Source organism: Loxodonta africana, chromosome 9 (assembly GCF_030014295.1).
Source record: "Loxodonta africana isolate mLoxAfr1 chromosome 9, mLoxAfr1.hap2, whole genome shotgun sequence".
Lineage (NCBI taxonomy): Eukaryota > Metazoa > Chordata > Mammalia > Proboscidea > Elephantidae > Loxodonta > Loxodonta africana.
This window is the reverse complement of record NC_087350.1, coordinates 27,410,197-27,429,268: the sequence shown is the minus strand read 5'-3', so window position 1 is coordinate 27,429,268 and position 19,072 is coordinate 27,410,197. Positions and strand designations below refer to the sequence as shown.

Sequence of the window (19,072 nt, the reverse complement as noted above, 5' to 3'; positions counted from 1 at the left end):
TCACCTTTCAGCCAAAAGACAGATGGATCCATAAAATATACAAGATCACTCATGAGCACTGTGCTTCTCTAAATAATCATCAAAATGAAACCAAATGGTAAACATTTTCCCTAGACCGAGCATGAGAAAGTAAACAGGGACAGGGAAGGTAGATTTAAGGGAAGCAGAACAACCAGAATGGTAATAATGAGAATGCTGATATATTGTGGAAAATGTAATCAATGTCACTGAACTATATCTATGTATATGTATATGTGTATATGTATATAAAGTTGTTGTTGTTGTGTGCCATCAAGTTGATTCCAACTCATAGTGATCCTATAGGACAGAATAGAACTGCCCCATAGGGTTTCCAAGAAGTGGCTGGTGGATTTGAACTGCCGACCTTTTTCTTCAACAGCTTGAGCTCTTAACCACTTCACCACCTGGGCTCCAAAAAATATGTATAGAAATTGTTAAATGAAAGCCTAATTTGCTGTGTAAACTTACACCAAAAACACAATAAAATATTAAAAAAAAAAAGAATAGATTGATGAAACAGAATGAAAATACAGAAGTAGATCCAAGTGTATGTTAAAAACAGCATAGTAAGCAGAGGTTATATGAAAAATGGTGCTGGAAAATTTGAGGAAGAAAAAAAATAAAAATCAAGCATACTTCATATTGCAAAATGAAATGACATTTAAATTTTAGTTGGTTTACATATTTAAATATTAAAAAATTAGATCATATATAAATAATCTGAATCAAGGATGTGGAACTCTTTTCTGATCTTAAAACCAAAAAAACAAAAAAAACAAAAAACCCCATTGCCAGTGAGTTGATTCAAGTACTTAAAAAAAAAAAACCCATAAAATAAGAAGTTTGGATTCTGTAACAATTTGAAAGTAATTTTTGGTCAAAACTCACCATAAACAGGGTGTCAGGAGCTTGGGAAATGTCTTCCTCAAAAAGACATCTATTAAGCTGGTAAAAAATGAGCGAAGGCTTCTCCCATAAGATAAAATACTAAGGAATAAACCTAATCAAGGATATAAAAGACCTATACAATGAAAACTACGAAACACTACTGCAAGAAACCAAAAGAGAACTACAGGAATGGCAAAACATGCTCATGAATAGGAAGGCTCAACATGGTGAAAATGTCAATACTACTCAAAGTGATCTACAGATATAATGCAATCCCAATCTAAATTCCAGCAACATTCTTTACTGAGTTGGAAAAACTAATCACAAACTTTAATATGGAAAGGAAAGGGGACCTGGATAAGTAAAGCAATATCGAAGAAGAAAAACAAAGTAGGAAGCCTCATGTTACCTGATCTCAGAACATATTGTATAGGCCACAATGGCCAAAACAGCGTGGTATTGGTGTAACAACAGACACATAGACCTGGAAACCCATTGCTGTCAAGTCAATTCTGACTCATAGCCACCCTACAGAGCAGAGTAGAACTGCCCCATAGGGTTTCGAAGGGGTAGATGGTACATGTGAACTGCCAACCTTTTGGTTAGCAGGTGAGCTCTGAACCACTATGCAACCAAAGCTCCTTGACACATAGACCAATGGGACAGTATTGAGAACCCAGATATAAATCCATTCACCTATGGTCAGTGATCTTCGACAAAGGGCCAAAGACCATTAAATTGGGAAGAGATAGTTTCTTCAACAAATGGTGCTGGCAAAACTGGATGTCCATCTGTAAAAAAAGAAACAGGACCCATACCTCACACCATACACAAAAACCAACTCAAATTGGATCAAAGACTTAAACATTAAACTATAAAGATCAGGAAGGAAAAAATAGGGACAAGGCTAAGGGCCCTAACACATGGCATAGAGTATCAAACATAACTAAAAATGCACACATAGCACAAGATGAACTAAATAAGTGGGATCTCCTAAAAATTAAAGTTATGCTCAGTGAAAGACTTCTCCAAAAGAGTCAAAAGAGAACCTCTAGACTGTGAAAAAATTTTTGGCTACGACTTATCTGACAAAGGACTAATCTCTAAAATTTATAGAAAACTTCAACTTCTCAACAATAAAAAGAAACAATCCAATTAAAAATGGGTAAAAGATATGAATACACACTTCACCAAGTAAGAAATTCAAGTGGCTAACAAACTTATGAAGAAATGCTTGCAATCATTAACTATTAGATGGATATCAAAACTATGAGATACCATCTCACCCTGACATTACTGACACCAGTCAAAAAACCAGAAAATAACAAATGTTGGAGAGATTATGGAGAGATTGGAACTCTTAAACACTGCTGGTAGGAATGTAAAATGGTACAAACACTTTGGAAAATGATATGGCATGTCCTCAAAAAGCTAGAAATAGAAATACCTGTGATCCAGCAATCCCATTCCTAGATATATACCCTAAAGAAATAAGAGCCATGCGTGACATGAATAGACACATGTACAACCATGTTCATTGCATTCACGATAGCAAAAAGATGGAAACAACCTAAGTGCCCATCAAGAGATGGGTGAATTCATGAACTGTGGTACGTACACACAATGGAATATTACGCAGTGATAAAGAATAATGACAAATCTGTGAAACATCTCACAACATGGTTGAATTTGGAGGACATTATCCTGGTGAAATAAGTCAATCACGAAAGGACAAATATTGTATGAAACCACTACTATAAAGTAACGACAAAAGATTTACACAGAGGGATAAAAAGAAAAAAAAATTCCTTGATGATTACCAGGGATAGGAGGGGAAATTACCAATTAGACAGAAGACTTGAGGTAATGTTGGTGAAAGGAAAGACAATACTTAATATGGGGCAAATCAGCACAACATGACAAAGGCAAGAGAGGACACTGAGAGGAATGCAAGAAGAAGCCCTGGGGTGGAGGAGGTAAGCAATCAATATCCAGAACTGCTGCAATATATATTATTTTCAGTGTCTAATTTTCAACAAAAACTTATTAGGAATGCAAAAAAACCCCAGCAAAGTGTGACCTATATACAGGGAAAAAAAGTAGGCAATAGAAACTGCTTTGACAGGTCCCAGATGTTGGACTTAAAAGACAGATTTCAAAGCAGCTGTTATATACTCAGGAAACCCTGGTGGTGTAGTGGTTAAGTGCTACATCTGCTAACCTAAAGGTCGGCAGTTCAAATCCGCCAGGTGCTCCTTGGAAACTCTATGGGGCAGTTCTACTCTGTCCTATAAGGTTACTATGAGTTGGAATCGACTCGACAGCACTGGGTTTGTTTGTTTGTTTTTTAGTATTATATACTCAAAGAACTAAAGGAAATCATGCTTAAAGAATTAAATGAAGGTTTGGAAACCCTGGTGGTATAGTGGTTAAGTGTTCGGCTGCAAACCAAAAGGTCAGCAGTTCGAATCCAACAGGCACTCCTTGGAAATCCTATGGGGTAGTTCTGCTCTGTCCTGTAGGGTTGCTATGAGTTGGGACTGACTTGACAGCAACAGGTTTGTTTGTTTGTTTGTTTTAAAATGATGATAATATTGCATCAAATGAAAAATATTAATAAAGAGATAAAAAAAGATAGGATTTTTTTAAAAAAGAACCAAACAGAAATAGATTTAGTAACTACACTTTTAAAACTTTATTGTTAGAATATATTCAGAGATGCACACATAATTTTGTTGATGAACAATAATTTTAATTTATTGTTAAAAATAAATTGTTTACAAAATGCAATTTGTTAGATCAATTATGCTATATCCACAAGACAGAATAGTATACATCCATTAAAAATTATTAAAAATGCATTTTATTACATGAGAAATAACTCATTATAAATATTAAGTGAAAGTATATATATCTCCATAGAAGAAAATGCTGAAACAATATACCTCAAAATGTTAGTAGTAATTAACTCTAGATTGCGAAATTATAGGTGGTTCTGAATTTACATTTTGAATACATAAGTAATTCACAGTTTTTTTTACAATAATTGCTATAATCTTAAAGATGAAAAAATGTTGTTATTCCAAAGGTAAGCAAAATAGAGTATAATAAAGTTGGAAAATGCCACAATAATGAAGCAAAATTCAGTCACCAAGATCAAGGTTCCTCAAACTTTAATGAGGACATGCATCACCTGGGGGATGTTGTTAAAATACCAATTCTGATTCTGTAGGTCTGTCTGGGTGAAGCCTGAGGTGCCGTAGGTCTAACAAGTTCCCAGGTAAAGCCCATGAGGCTCTTCTGTGGACCGTGCTTTGAGTAGCAAGAGCTTTATTCCTGGTTCTGCAATTGGGCCTGATACTATTGCTCTGGCCACTTTTCTCTATGTAAAAATGTAAACTTTTTAGGCACGAATAATGGTGTTGACCAAAGAGAAATAGATTTAAATCAAAGTACTTGTTAAATATAGTCTTACACAACAGTATTCCCAGTGTTCTTCATAATTATTTTTTGAGATCATTGTTTGTTATTCTTTTTTTAAAGTGACTGAAATGGATTTGTCCGCCTTGTGCATTATTATTAAAACTATAGCAACAAAGAAATCAAATTGTCAGTAAGCAATTTCAGTTTGCCAGGGACCTACACAATTATTTTTTCACATATATATTAGATCATAGTAATAAATGTAACTGACATTTAAGCTACTGGATGAGTTAGGGTAACAGTTGCTTATTATACTTGTCTTTATTTAGATGGGAACAATCCTACAACCCCCGGCTTCCAGTGAGTAACTTCCCCTATCCAAGCTTATTAATCGTTTTCATTGATAACTTAGCTGTACTTAGAAACATGATACGAATGGGCCACCAGCAGCGCTAAGTGAAAATGTTCTTTTATTGTGAAAAGGAAACAAAATGGTTGAAGAATAGAAGAGAATGTTAGGGGAAGGAAATACTCCCAAGTTTAGTTTTCTTCAGTTTCAGAAAGTTGAAATAATTTTGAATGGGCAAACTCTTCTCCAAATTAAACAACTTCCTCCTTTCACTGCATTCCTTGGCCCTCTCAGCAGGCCTCCTCTGCCCTACTATCTTTAAATAAATAAATAATGTGTTGTTTCAGATTTTTTTTTCTTTAAATGGCCATGGAAGATGAAGACTGGAAGTGTATAGAGAATGAACAACCAACATCTTTGCCTTTGATCTTTTATTCTGGTCTTCAAAGAATTTGCCACTCAGTAGTTCTACATAGAGGACTGAATGAAATCCATAATTTTCTAAGCTATTTCATTCTCCATAAAAAGTCACAGTTTGCTTTCAGAACTCAGCAATTAGCCAACAGAACATATAGTTCTATTATTTCATTAAAAAATCTTTCTATTTTATTTAAAGAAGTATACTAGAAAGATTAATATTCTACACAGTTATACTTACCATCTTACCATCTAGCTTAAGAAATAAATTACTAGGGGTATTATTGAAGCTCCATGTGTTTCATACTGAATGTATTTTTCTGTAACTTTCTTTTTTTCTAATATTATGTTTTTTTTTTTAATAACTTTTATTAAGCTTCAAGTGAACGTTTACAAATCCAATCAGTCTGTCACATATAAGTTTACATACATCTCACTCCCTACTCCCACTTGCTCTCCCCCTCTTGAGTCAGCCCTTTCAGTCTCTCCTTTCTTGACGATTTTGCCGGCTTCCCTCTCTCTCTATCCTCCCATCCCCCCTCCAGACAAGAGTTGCCAACACAATCTCAAGTGTCCACCTGATATAATTAGCTCACTCTTCATCAGCATCTCTCTCCCACCCGCTGACCAGTCCCTTTCATGTCTGATGAGTTGTCTTCGGGGATGGTTCCTGTCCTGTGCCAACAGAAGGTCTGGGGAGCATGGCCGCCGAGATTCCTCTAGTCTCAGTCAGACCATTAAGTTTGGTCTTTTTATGAGAATTTGGGGTCTGTACCCCACTGATCTCCTGCTCCCTCAGGGGTCCTCTGCTGCGCTCCCTGTCAGGGCAGTCATCGTTTGTGGCTGGGCACCAACTAGTTCTTCTGGTCTCAGGATGATGTAGGTCTCTGATTCATGTGGCCCTTTCTGTCTCTTGGGCTCTTAGTTGTCGTGTGGCCTTGGTGTTCTTCATTTTCCTTTGCTCCAGGTGGGTTGAGACCAATTGATGCATCTTAGATGGCCGCTTGTTAGCATTTAAGACCCCAGACGCCACGTTTCAAAGTGGGATGCAGAATGATTTCATAATAGAATTATTTTGCCAATTGACTTAGAAGTCCCCTCAAACCATGTTCCCCAGACCCCTGCGCTTGCTCCGCTGACCTTTGAAGCATTCATTTTATCCCGGAAACTTCTCTGCTTTTGGTCCAGTCCAATTGAGCTGACCTTCCATGTATTGAGTGTTGTCTTTCCCTTCACCTAAAGCAGTTCTTATCTACTGATTAATCAATAAAAAACCCTCTCCCACCCTCCCTCCCTCCCCGCCTCGTAACCACAAAAGTATGTGTTCTTCTCAGGTTTACTATTTCTCAAGATCTTATAATAGTGGTCTTATACAATATTTGTCCTTTTGCCTCTGACTAATTTCGCTCAGCATAATGCCTTCCAGATTCCTCCATGTAATATTATGTTTTTATGATTAATCCATATTGATACATGTGCCTCTAGTTCCTTCATTTTCACTGATGTGTAGCATTCAATTGAATGAATACACCACAATTTAGTGATCCATTCTCCTGTTGATAAACAATTAGATTGTGTGTCAGTCAGGATGGGATACAATATGCCATGTGCAAATCTCAGAGGCCTAAAAGGAAATATTTCATCTTGTTGTAGTTTCATGTTTTGCTCACACTACGTGTCCATCTTGGGTGGGACCCTGCCTGGCAGAGAACCTTCACCATCTACAATATTCTGGTCACTGTGGCAGAGGAAACCCTGGTGATGTAGTATTTAAGAGCTACGGCTGCTAACCAAAAGGTCAGCAGTTCAAACCCACCAGGCGCTCCTTGGAAACCCTATGGGGCAGTTCTACTCTGTCCTATAGGGTTACTAGGAGTCGGAATCAATGGCAATGGGATTTTTTTGGCGGCAGGGGAAAATACTGAAGTGAATCATATAGAGTTAGTCTCTTAAAATCTTTCACTCAGAATTGACTCATATTGCTCCTGTTTAGATTTCGTTGGCCATAGAAAGTCATATGATTACATTTAGTTTCAAATCAGTAGCACAGAACTGGGTAATCTTGCCCACATCCTCCCAAAGAGAATCATAATACTAGCTAACATTCCTATGATACCATAAGTTGTTTCCAAAGTTTTGTCTTGCTAACAAGCCTCCTATATACATCAGATAAATAAATCACAGCCAAACCATTGTCATCGAGTCAATACCAACTCATACCAACCCTGTAGAACAGCGTAGAAGTGCCCCATAGGGTTTCCAAGGAGCAGCTGGTGGATTTGAACTGCTCACCTTTTGGTTAGTAATCAAGCTCTTAACCACTGTGCCACCAGAGCTCTGTATTTTCTTATGCACACGTGTGAGAGGCTATACGCTTGGGAGTGGAATTGTTAGGTCATGGGAGTATGGACATTTCAACTTTCTCGGATATCATCAGAATGCTCACCATAGTGGAATGAATTTACACTCCCACCTGCAGTGTATAAAAGTTATCCTAGTGCTATATACTTGCCAGCATATTCAGACTTTATTTTTTGCCATTCTGTTAGTTATACATTGGCATCTCATTGTGGTTTTCATATCCATTTCTCTTATTACTAGGAAGGTAGGGTATCTTTTCAAGTATTCATTAGCCATTCATATTTCTCTTTTTGTGAATTGCGTGTTGAACCGATGCTAGGAGGGATTGTAATCTACCTCTAGTAATCTTTCACATACTGGGGATATGAAATTGAATCTAATAAGTACCATGTCTCAAAATAAGTGCCATTCTTATAGAATCTTCTTCATATTGATTTACAGGACTCTGTTATGTATTTGGTGCCTTGATGGAGACATGGTTAAGAGCTTGACTGCTAACCAGAAGGTCCACAGTTAGAATCCTCTGGCTGTTCCTTGGAAACCCTATGGGGCAGCTCTACTCTGTCCTATAGGTTCACTATGCATCGGAATTGATTTGACAGCAATGGGAAACAGCAACAGATTATTTACCTATGAATATTAATTGTGCTTATTGGTGGCACAAATATCTTTCCCCAGTCTGTAACTTGACTTTTATATTTTTATGTTGTCTTTTTTAATTTATTGTGATGAAATATATATAACAAACCATTTGCCATTTCAACTATTTTTATATGTACAATTCAGTGACATTAATTACATTCACCATGCTGTGTAACATCAATACTCTGTTTCCAAATTTTTTCATCACCCTTAACAAAAACTCTGTACCCCTTAAGCAATACCTCTCCCCAACTGCCCCCTCCCACCCACCCCTGGTAACTACTAATAAACTTTGGTCCCTATGCATTTGTTTTAATGGTGTCTTTTGATGCACAGTTTTCAATTTTAATGTAGTCAAATTTATAAAAAAAAATTCTTCTAAGCTTTGTGAGTTCTTCTGTGTATGTGTGTGCTTTAAAAAAAATCATTATTTTGATTTCGTAAAGATATTTTTCTCCATTTTATTTATTTCTTTTTTAAACAATTTTTATCGTGCTTTAAGTGAAAGTCTACAAATCAAGTCAGTCTCTCACACAAAAACCCATATACACCTTGCTACACACTCCCAATTACTCTCACCCTAATGAGACAGCCCGCTCTCTGCCTCCACTCTCTCTTTTCATGTCCCTTTCACCAGCTTCTAACTCCCTCCACCTTCTCATCTCCCCTCCAGGCAGGAGATGTCAACATAGTTTCAAGTGTCCACCTGATCCAAGAAGCTCACTCCTCACCAGCATCCCTCTCCAACCCATTGTCCAGTCCAATCCATGTTTGAAGAGTTGGCTTTGGGAATGGTTCCTGTCCTGGGCCAAGAGAAGGTCTGGGGGCCATGACCACTGGGGTCCTTCTAGTCTCAGTCAGACCATTAAGTCTGGTCTTCTGAGAATTTGGGGTCTGCATCCCGCTGCTCTCCTACTCCCTCAGGGGTTCTCTGTTGTGTTCCCTGTCAGGGCAGTCATCAGTTGTAGCTGGGCATCATCTAGTTCTTCTGGTCTCAGGATGATGTAGTCTCTGGTTAATGTGGCACTTTCTGTCTCTTGGGCTCATAATTGCCTTGTGTCCTTGGTGTTCTTCATTCTCCTTTGATTCAGGTGGGTTGAGACCAATTCATGCTTCTTAGATGGGTGCTTGCTAGTGTTTAAGACCCCAGATGCCACTCTTCAAAGTGGGATGCAGAATGTTTTCTTAATAGATTTTATTATGCCAATTGACTTAGATGTTCCCTGAAACCATGGTCCCCAGACCCCTGCCCCTGCTACACTGGCATTGGAAGCGTTCAGTTTATTCAGGAAACTTCTTTGCTTTCGCTTTAGTCCAATTGTGCTGACCTGCCCTGTGTTGTGTGCTGTCTTTCCCTTCACCTAAAGTACTTCTTATCTACTAATTAGTGACTGCCCCTCTTCCACCCTCCCTCTCTCCAACCTCTTATAACCGGAAAGAATGTTTTCTTCTCTGTTTAAACTATTTCTCAAGTTCTTATAATAGTGGTCTTATAAAGTATTTGTCCTTTTGCAACTGACTAATTTCACTCAGCATAATGCCTTCCAGGTTCCTCCATGTTATGAAATGTTTCACAGATTCCTCACTGTTCTTTATCGATGTGTAGTATTCCATTGTGTGAATATACCATAATTTATCCATTCATCTGTTGATGGGCACCTTGGTTGCTTCCATCTTTTCGCTATTGTAAACAGTTCTGCAATAAACAAGGGTGTACATATATCTGTTTGTGTAAAGCCTCTTATTTCTCTAGGATATATTCCAAGGAGTGGGATTGCTGGATCACATGGTAGTTCTATTTCTAGCTTTTTAAGGAAGCGGCAAATGGATTTCCAAAGTGGTTGTACCATTTGACATTCCCACCAGCAGGGTATAAGTGTTCCAATCTCTCCACAGCCTCTCCAACATTTATTCTTTTGTGTTTTTTGGATTAATGCCAGCCTTGTTGGAGTGAGATGAAATCTCATTATAGTTTTGATCTGCATTTCTCTAATGGTTAATGATCGTGAACATTTCTTCATATATCTGTTAGCTACCTGAATGTCTTCTTTAGTGAAGTGTCTATTCATATCTTTTGCCCATTTTTTAATTGGGTTATTTATCTTTTTGCAGTTGGGTTTTTGCAGTATCATGTAGATTTTAGAGATCAGGTGCTGAACAGAAATGTCATAGCTAAAAACTTCTTCCCAGTCTGTAGGTAGTCTTTTTACTCTTTTGGCGAAGTCTTTGGATGAGCATAGGTGTTTGCTATTTAGGTGCTTTTTTTTTTTTTAGTTATCTAGTTTTTCTTCTACATTTTTTAATAATGTTTTGTATACTGTTTATGCCATGTATTAGGGCTCCTAATGTTGTCCCTATATTTTCTTCCATAATCTTTATCGTTTTAGATTTTATATTTAGGTCTTTGATCCATTTTGACTTAGTTTTTGTACATGGAGTGAGGTATGAGTCTTGTTTCATTTTTTTGCAGATGGGTATCCAGTTATGCCAGCACCATTTGTTAAAAAGACCATCTTTTCCCCATTTAACTGTTTTGGGGCCTTTGTCAAATATCAACTGCTCATACGTGGATGAATTTATGTCTGGATTCTCAATTCTGTTCCATTGGTCCATGTATCTGTTGTACCAGTACTAGGTTATTTTGACTACTGCGGCGGTACAATAGGTTCTAAAATCAGGTAAAGTAAGGCCTCCCACTTTGTTTTTCTTTTTCAGTAATGCCTTATTTGTCCAGGGCCTCTTTCCCTTCCATATGAAATTGGTAATTTGTTTCTCCATCTCATTAAAGAATGTCCTTGGGATTTGGATCAGAATTGCATTATATGTATAGACCGTTTTTGGTAGAATAGACATTTTTATAATCTTAAGTCTTCCTATGCATGAGCAAGGTATGTTCTTCCACTTATGTAAGTCTGTTTTGGTTTCTTGCAGAAGCGTCCTGTAGTTTTCTTTGTATAAGATGTCTTTTACATCTGTGGTAAGATTTATTCCTAAGTATTTTATCTTCTTGGGGGCTACTGTAAATGGCATTGATTTGGTGATTTCCTCTTCGATGTTCTTTTTGTTGGTGTAGAGGAATCCAACTGATTTTTGTATGTTTATCTTGTATCCCGATATTCTGCTGAACTCTTCTATTAGTTTCAGTAGTTTTCTGGAGGATTCCTTACGGTTTTCTGTGTATAAGATCATGTCATCTGCAAATAGAGATACTTTTACTTCTTCCTTGCCAATCTGGATGCCCTTTATTTCTTTATCCAGCCTAATTGCTCTGGCTAGGACTTCCAGCACAATGTTGAATAAGAGTGATAATAAAGGGCATCCTTGTCTGGTTCCCGATCTCAGTGGGAATGTTTTCAGGCTCTCTCCATTTAGGGTGATGTTGGCTCTTGGCTTTGTATAAATGCCCTTTATTATGTTGAGGAATTTTCCTTCTATTCCTATTTTGCTGAGAGTTTTTATCATGAATGGGTGTTGAACTTTGTCAAATGCCTTTTCTGCATCAATTGATAAAATCATGTGATTCTTGTCTTTTGTTTTATTTATGTGGTGGATTACATTAATTGTTTTTCTAATGTTGAACCAGCCCTGCATACCTGGTATGGATCCCACTTGGTCATGGTGAATTATTTTTTGATATGTTGTTGAATTTTATTGGCTAGAATTGTGTTGAGGATATTTGCATCTACGTTCATGAGGGATGTAGGTCTATAATTTTCTTTTCTTGTGGTGTCTTTACCTGGTTTTGGTATCAGGGATATGGTGGCTTCATAGAATGAGTTTGGTAGTATTCTGTCCTTTTCTATGCTCTGAAATACCTTTAGTAGTACTGGTGTTAACTCTTCTCTGAAAGTTTGGTAGAACTCTGCAGTGAAGCCATCCGGACCAGGGCTTTTTTTTTGTTGGGAGTTTTTTGATTATCTTTTCAATCTCTTCTTTTGTTATGGGCCTATTTAGTTGTTCTACCTCTGTTTGTGTTAGTTTAGGTAGGTAGTGTGTTTCTAGAACTTCATCAATTTCTTCTAGGTTTTTAAATTTGTTTGAGTATAGCTTTTCATAGTAATCTGATATGATTCTTTTAATTTCAGTTGGGTCTGTTGTAATATCACCCATCTCATTTCTTATTTGGGTTATTTGCTTCCTCTCCTGTTTTTCTTCTGTCAGTTTGGCCAGTGGTTTATCAATTTTGTTGATTTTTTCAAAAAACCAGCTTTTGGTCTTTCAATTGTTTTTCTGTTTTCTATTTCGTTTAGTTCTGCTCTAATTTTTATTATTTGTTTTCTTCTGGTGCCTGTGGGTTTCTTGTTTTGCTCTCTTTCTATTTGTTCAAGTTGTGGGGATAATTCTTTGATTTTGTCCCTTTCTTCTTTTTGGATGTATGCATTTATTGATATAAATTGGCCTCTGAGCACCGCTTTCGCTGTGTCCCAAAGGTTCTGAAAGGAAGTGTTTTCATTCTCCTTGGATTCTAGGAATTTCTTTGTTCCATCCTTAATGTCTCCTATAATCCAGTCTTTTTTCAGTAGGGTATTGTTCAGTTTCCAAGTGTTTGATTTCTTTTCCCTGCTTTTCCTGTTATTGATTTCTACTTTTATGTCCTTATAGTCAGAGAAGATGCTTTGTAATATTTCAATGTTTTGGATTCTGCTAAGGCTTGCTTTATGACCTAATATGTGTCCTATTCTAGAGAATGTTCCATGAACACTAGAAAAGAAAGTATACTTGGTTGCTGTTGGGTGGAGTGTTCTGTATATGACTACGAGGTCAAGTTGGTTGATTGTGGCATTTAGATCTTCCGTGTCTTTATTGAGCTTCTTTCTGGATGTCCTGTCCTTCACCGAAAGTGGTGTGTTGAAGTCTCCTACTGTTATTTTGGAGCTGTTTATCTCACTTTTCAATGCTGGTAGAATTTGTTTTATGTATCTTGCAGCCCTGTCACTGGGTGCATAAATATTTAATATTGTTATATCTTTTTGGTGTATTGTTCCTTTAATCATTATATAGTGTCCTTCCTTATCCTTTATGATGGATTTAACTTGAAAGTCTATTTTGTCAGAAATTAATATTGCCATTCCTGCTCTTTTTTCATTGTTGTTTGCTTGATATATTTTTTCCATCCTTTGAGTTTTAGTTTGTTTTTGTCTCTAAGTCTAAGGTGTGTATCTTGCAGGTGACATATAGACGGATCTTGTTTTTTAATCCATTCGGCTACCCTCTGTCTCTTTATTGGTGCATTTAGTCCATTTTATATTCAGGGTACTTATGGATAGGTATGAATTTAGTGCTATCATTTTGATGCCTTTTTTTGTGTGTTGACAGTTTCTTTTTCCCACTTGATTTTATGTGCTGAGATTTTCTTTATATATTGTCCTTTCCTCATATTTGTTGTTGTTGATTTTGTTTCTGCTGAGTCTGTATTTTTCCCTTGTACTTTGTTTTGATGAGTAGGATAGTTTGTCTCCTTTGTGGTTACCTTAAAAAAAAAAAAAAATTTTTTTTTTTTTTTATCATTTACCCCTATTTTCCTTAATTTAAAATTAACTTTTTTTTTCTTTGTAACGCCGTATCTTCCTCTCCATATGGAAGCTGTATGATTACATTTCTTAGTCCCTCTTTATTATTTTAGTATTGTCTTCTTTTATATAATAATATTGCCATTACCCTGTGTTGGGCTTTTTTTAAATCTTGCTTTATTTTTTTTGGATTTCCCTGTCTGGGTTCACTTCTAGTTGCTCTGCCCAGTGTTCTAGTCTTGGGTTGATACCAGATATTTTTGATTTTCTAACCAAAGAACTCCCTTTAGTACTTCTTGTAGTTTTGGTTTGGTTTTTACGAATTCCGTAAACTTGTATTTATTTGGAAATGTCTTTATTTCACCTTCAGATTTAAGAGACAGTTTTGATGGATACATGATTCTTGGCAGGCAGATTTTTTCCTTCAATTTTTTAAATATGTTATCCCATTGCCTTCTTGCCTGCATGGTTTCTGCCGAGTAGTCTGAGCTTATTCTTATTGGCTCTCCTTTGTAGGTGACTTTTCATTTATCCCTAATTGCTCTTATAATTCTCCCTTTATCTTTGGTTTTGGCAAGCTTGAGTATAATATGTCTTGGTGACTTTCTTTTAACACCTACCTTATGTTGAGTTTGATGAGCATCTTGGATAGATATCGTCTCATCTTTCACAATATCAGGAAAGTTTTCTGCCAAACAAACTTCAACAATATTCTCTGTATTTTCTGTTATCCCTCCCTGTTCTGGTATTCCAATCACTTGCAGGTTATTTCTCTTAATAGAGTCCCGCATGATTCTTAAGATTTCTTCATTTTTTAAAATTCTTTTACCTGATTTTTCTTCAAATATATTAGTGTCAAGTGATTTATCTTCAAGTTCAGAAATTCTAGCTTCTACTTGCTCAATTCTGCTCCTCTCATTTTCTATTGAGTTATCTAATTCTGTAATTTTGTTGTTAATCTTCTGAATTTCTGATTGCTGTCTATGGATTTTTCCAGCTTATTAAACTTTTCATTATGTTCCTGAATGATCTTTCTAATTTCTTCAGTTGCTTTATCTGTGTGTTCCTTGGCTTGTTCTGCATATTGCCTCATTTCCTTCCTGTTGTCTTGAAGGGTTCTGTATATTAAACTTTTGTATTCTGCATCTGGTAATTCCAGGAATGCACTTTCATCCAGAAGATCCCTGGATTCTTTGTTTTGAGAGCCTGTTGAGGTGATCATGGCCTGTTTCTTTATGTGACTTGATATTGACTGTTGTCTCCGAGCCATCTATAAGTTATTGTATTAGTTTATGCTTGCTTACTGTGTTGTAGCTGCTTGCTTTGTTTTGTTTTGGTATACCCCTATGGCGCTCTTTGGAAACTCCATGGGGCAGTTCTACTCTGTCCTATTGGGTCACTATGAGTCGGAATCGACTCGATGGTACTGGGTGGGATACCCCTATGGGTTGCTTGAGTGAGCTAGCTTGATTAATTTTGCCTTTGGAGCTCTGGTGTCCTGTCCCCAGCTGGCTAGAGCTGTTATCAGGTATATCAGTCTAGGAGTCCATTCAGTTTTCTTGTATGAATTCAGCTCAGGTTTCTAGGTAGCTGATATCAAGTGTGTGGTACAGGCTCTGTCCTACAGTCTTAGAGGGGCAGGAGAGATTGGCATATATACCAGTATCTGATTGCAGCAGGGGGTCACGCTGTGAACAAGGCAGGGGGCTGAGAATCGACCCTCATGTGTCTCTGAGGAAAACATGTCTCTGTTGCCTAAAGCGTGCTGGTGGGTGGGTCTACAGAGGGACCACGGGGCACCCAAAGTTTTTGGTTGTAAGGACTGGGAGGTACCAATTATCTCTGGACCCCTGTCATGGGTGGCTGGGTGACCTGAGTGGAGCCACCAGTCCTTAGGTCCCTGATGTGGATAGGTGAGGACCTTGTTTAATAGGCAAAACAATGTCAAATGTCAAATACCCACCTCTCCACCGCATAGCTGAAATGGTTGGAGTTTGCCAACAAGGGCCTATTTTCCCAAAACAGGCCCACACAGATCCATGCAGAAGGGAAAGGTGCTCAAGGTCCACGGTTGGTTTATGCCTGGACAGGAGCTGTTTCTGTCCTAAGCTCCTCTGTTTAATGGAGCTTGCACATTATCTTTTCCCCCTATTGCAAATTTTTTCCTTCCCCAAGGCCAAGAGGATGGTTCTAGGTACTCACCAGGGTCTATTTCAGGCCCAGAGATTCAGCTGCTGAAGCCAGCTTGGGGGTGGGGAGGGCGCGGTATAAAATATGCAAGTACTTAGCTTTTGCTGAAAGCACCGTTCTCATGTTCTGTAGGTGTGAGTGGGCTGTGTGGCTGGCTTCTTCTCCCCGAGGAAACTGGGGCCGAACGCTAGTACCAGCCTGCCGCTGCCACCGCTGCCACTCCGGGAATGGTGCCTGAGGGCTCCCCATGATTCAGGTCCAGTAACTCCTCTCCACTTCTGAACGGCCTCTTCCTCCCCCTACTCCTAAGTTCATTGTCTAAGCTTGCCTTTGATGCTCAGGGCTCCTAGCTTGTCACAAATATACTCGTTTCACTTGTTTTTTCGGGTCTGTGTTGTAAAGAGGGCTTGAGGGAAGTGTCTGTCTATTCTGCCATCTTGGCTCCGCCTATCTTTATTTTGTTTTAAAAGCTGTTTAGTTTTCCCATCTCCATTAGGTTGTTAATCCACCTGGAATTAACATTTTGTGTATGATGTGAGGTAGGGATCCAATTTTGTATTTTCTTCATACGATTAGCCCATTATCTTAGCGTAACATGTGAATAGTCCAACCTCTTTTTATTAATCTGCAGTGTTCCTCTTTGATGTTTCCATATATATATGGGAATATTTATAGGTACCTTATTGTATTTAATTTTTCTGTTTATCTAATCTACAGTAATATCACACTCTGTTATTACTAGGTTTTAGTAAGTCTTGAAATTTGATAAGGAGTGTGGGTCTTTCATATTCATTCAGCTAATACTAGGAGGGAATGTAATCTGTCCTAAGTACTGTTGCACATACTGGGGATATAAAATTGAGTAAAATAAGTACCGTGTCTCAAGAAATTTAGAAAGTCTTTAGCAAGTCTACTCAGTGAACAGATAAATTACAATACAAGTATTAATATTATATGTATGTGGCAAATGCTCTAGATGTACTCATTTTTATTGCCTGGAGTAAGAGAGAAGTAGGAACTATGTATTTAAAATTTTCTGAATTTAGATCAGAGAATTCCTAACCTATTCACAAGAGACTCTAGTTTTCTTTTTAACACTGAGTGTTGGTGATGTCTTATCTTACGAGAACTGAAGACGCCTAGTGACTAGAGCTGAGCAGAAGTAGGGGCATTTCGGTGGTGCTTAGAGGCCTTCGGCTGTCTCACCATGAAGCTGAGCATCTCCTTCCCAGGCACTGGCTGCCAGAAACTCATTGAAGTAGACAATGAACACAAACTTCATGCCTTTTATGAGAAGCTAATGGCTACAGAAGTTGCTGCTGATTCTGGGTGATGAGGGGAAGGGTTATGTTGTTCGAATGTGGTGGGAATGACATATAAGGTTCCTACATGAAGCAGGGTGTCTTGACCCACGGCTGTGCCCTCCTGCTGCTGAGTAATGGGCATTTCTGTTACAGACCAAGGAGACCTGGAAAAAGGAAATGCAAATCTGTCCCGAGTGTCATTGTGGATGCCAATCTGAGTGTTCTCAACTTGGTTATTGTGGAAAAAAAGGGGAGAAGTGTATTCAAGGATTGAATACTCTGCCTTGTCTCCAGGGGCCCAAAAGAGCTAGCAGAATCTGCAAACTTTTCAGGCTCTCTAAAGAAGATAATGTCCGCCAGCATGTTGTGAGACAACCCCTGAACAAAGAAGATGAGATACCCAGGACCAAAGTGCCCTAGATTCAGCATGTAGTTTCTCTGTGTGTCTTGCAACACAAGCGTCTGTGCATTGCTCTGAAGAAACAGTGCACAAGGAAAAATGAGAAGGCTGCAGAATATGCTAAGCCTTTGGCCAAGAGAATGAAAGCGGCCAAACAAAAACACCAGGAACAGATTGCCAAGAGACAGAGGTTGGCCTCTTTGAGAGCTTATACCTCCAAGTCTGAGTCCAGGCAAAAGTAAAATTTTCTAAGAGTGACAAATAAATAAGATCATACATTAAAAATAAATAAATAAATCAAGGGTTGGGTTTGGAAGTGTTAAGGAGGGACTAGGGCCATAACTGAGGTATGTCTGACCTAGAGGCGAAGAGTGTATATTTATGAAGTGGGTTTTACATCCTATAAAGTCTGGTGGCAAGAAAATTTCATTCAGATTCCATTTTGCTGATTTTTTGGCATTCAGTGGCTTTAGGTCTGTAATCTTACATCCTTTGCCCTGGTGAGGTAAGGCCACTATGAAGGACTTTTGGGGAGTAGATGTGTCTGTGCCTGAGTGGAATTAGGCCTAAGGAAGTAAAGAATTTATATGAAAGGAAGACAGTCTTCTCATTCAGATTTCACTCAGGTCAATGTAGGTGGAGTTACTTTATAAGACACTAATGAAAGATAGACTATATCAACAACGTTACAGTATCTTACTTAAGGGAGTTGATGGCCCTAACCAACCTCTTTGCACCAGTACACCTAGAGTTTTGGGTCCATTTCTGGGTTCTACCCTTTAAGAGGGAGAAGTGGAGACTGTTGTATTCTTGGAAGAGAGAACTAAGTAGATGAAGGACTCAAAATTAAAAGATATTATTGATGAATGAAGAAAAAGGAATTGTTTTGACTGGAATGATGGGGTTGTGGGCAGGAACTAACTTTAGAAATGTGTGGCTCTAAGCAACACAAATAAGAGGAATGAGCAATGCTGGACATTTCTTCTCACTAGATGTGTTCAACAGAGCACTGGTTGTGCAGTGGTTAAAATGTTTGGCTACCAATCAAAACGTCAGCGGTTCCAATCTACCAGCCAATCCAGCAGGAAAAAAGATGTACCAATTTACTTCTGTAAAGATTATAGCTTTGGAAACTCCATGGAGAAATTCTACTCTGTCCTAAAGTGTCACTGTGAGTTGGAATCGAATCAACAGGAATGGATTTGGTTTGGTTTGGCTTAGATATGTTCAAGTGTAGATTCACTAGTCAATCTATTTGAAGAAGTGCTATAGAAGGGACTTAAATATCAATGGGTGTTTGTTAAGATAACCACTACATTTACTATAACTTCTTGAGCCATTGTAACCCTTTAGTTTTTTCATCAATTTTCCCTTGATGTGTAAAAAATACTATCCCATTTTTTGGGAGACTTGTTCTTTTGTTTTTCCTTCCTTTTTGCCCTGTAATTTCCTTATTGTAAGTAATAATGAACACAGTTTAATGTCCTCCAATCTCGTAGATATGTGATACAACCTTAGTCTAACCTACTAATCTCATACTTGCTTGCATTGGTCACCTGCACCCACC

The 19,072-nt window shown here is 37.9% G+C and overlaps 1 pseudogene; it reads left to right on the top strand.

Moving 5' to 3' along the window:
• Nucleotides 1-16,627: 16,627 nt before the first annotated feature.
• LOC100669088 (small ribosomal subunit protein eS6-like) lies at nt 16,628-17,747 on the top strand (annotated as a pseudogene).
• The last annotated feature ends 1,325 nt before the right edge of the window (nt 17,748-19,072 follow it).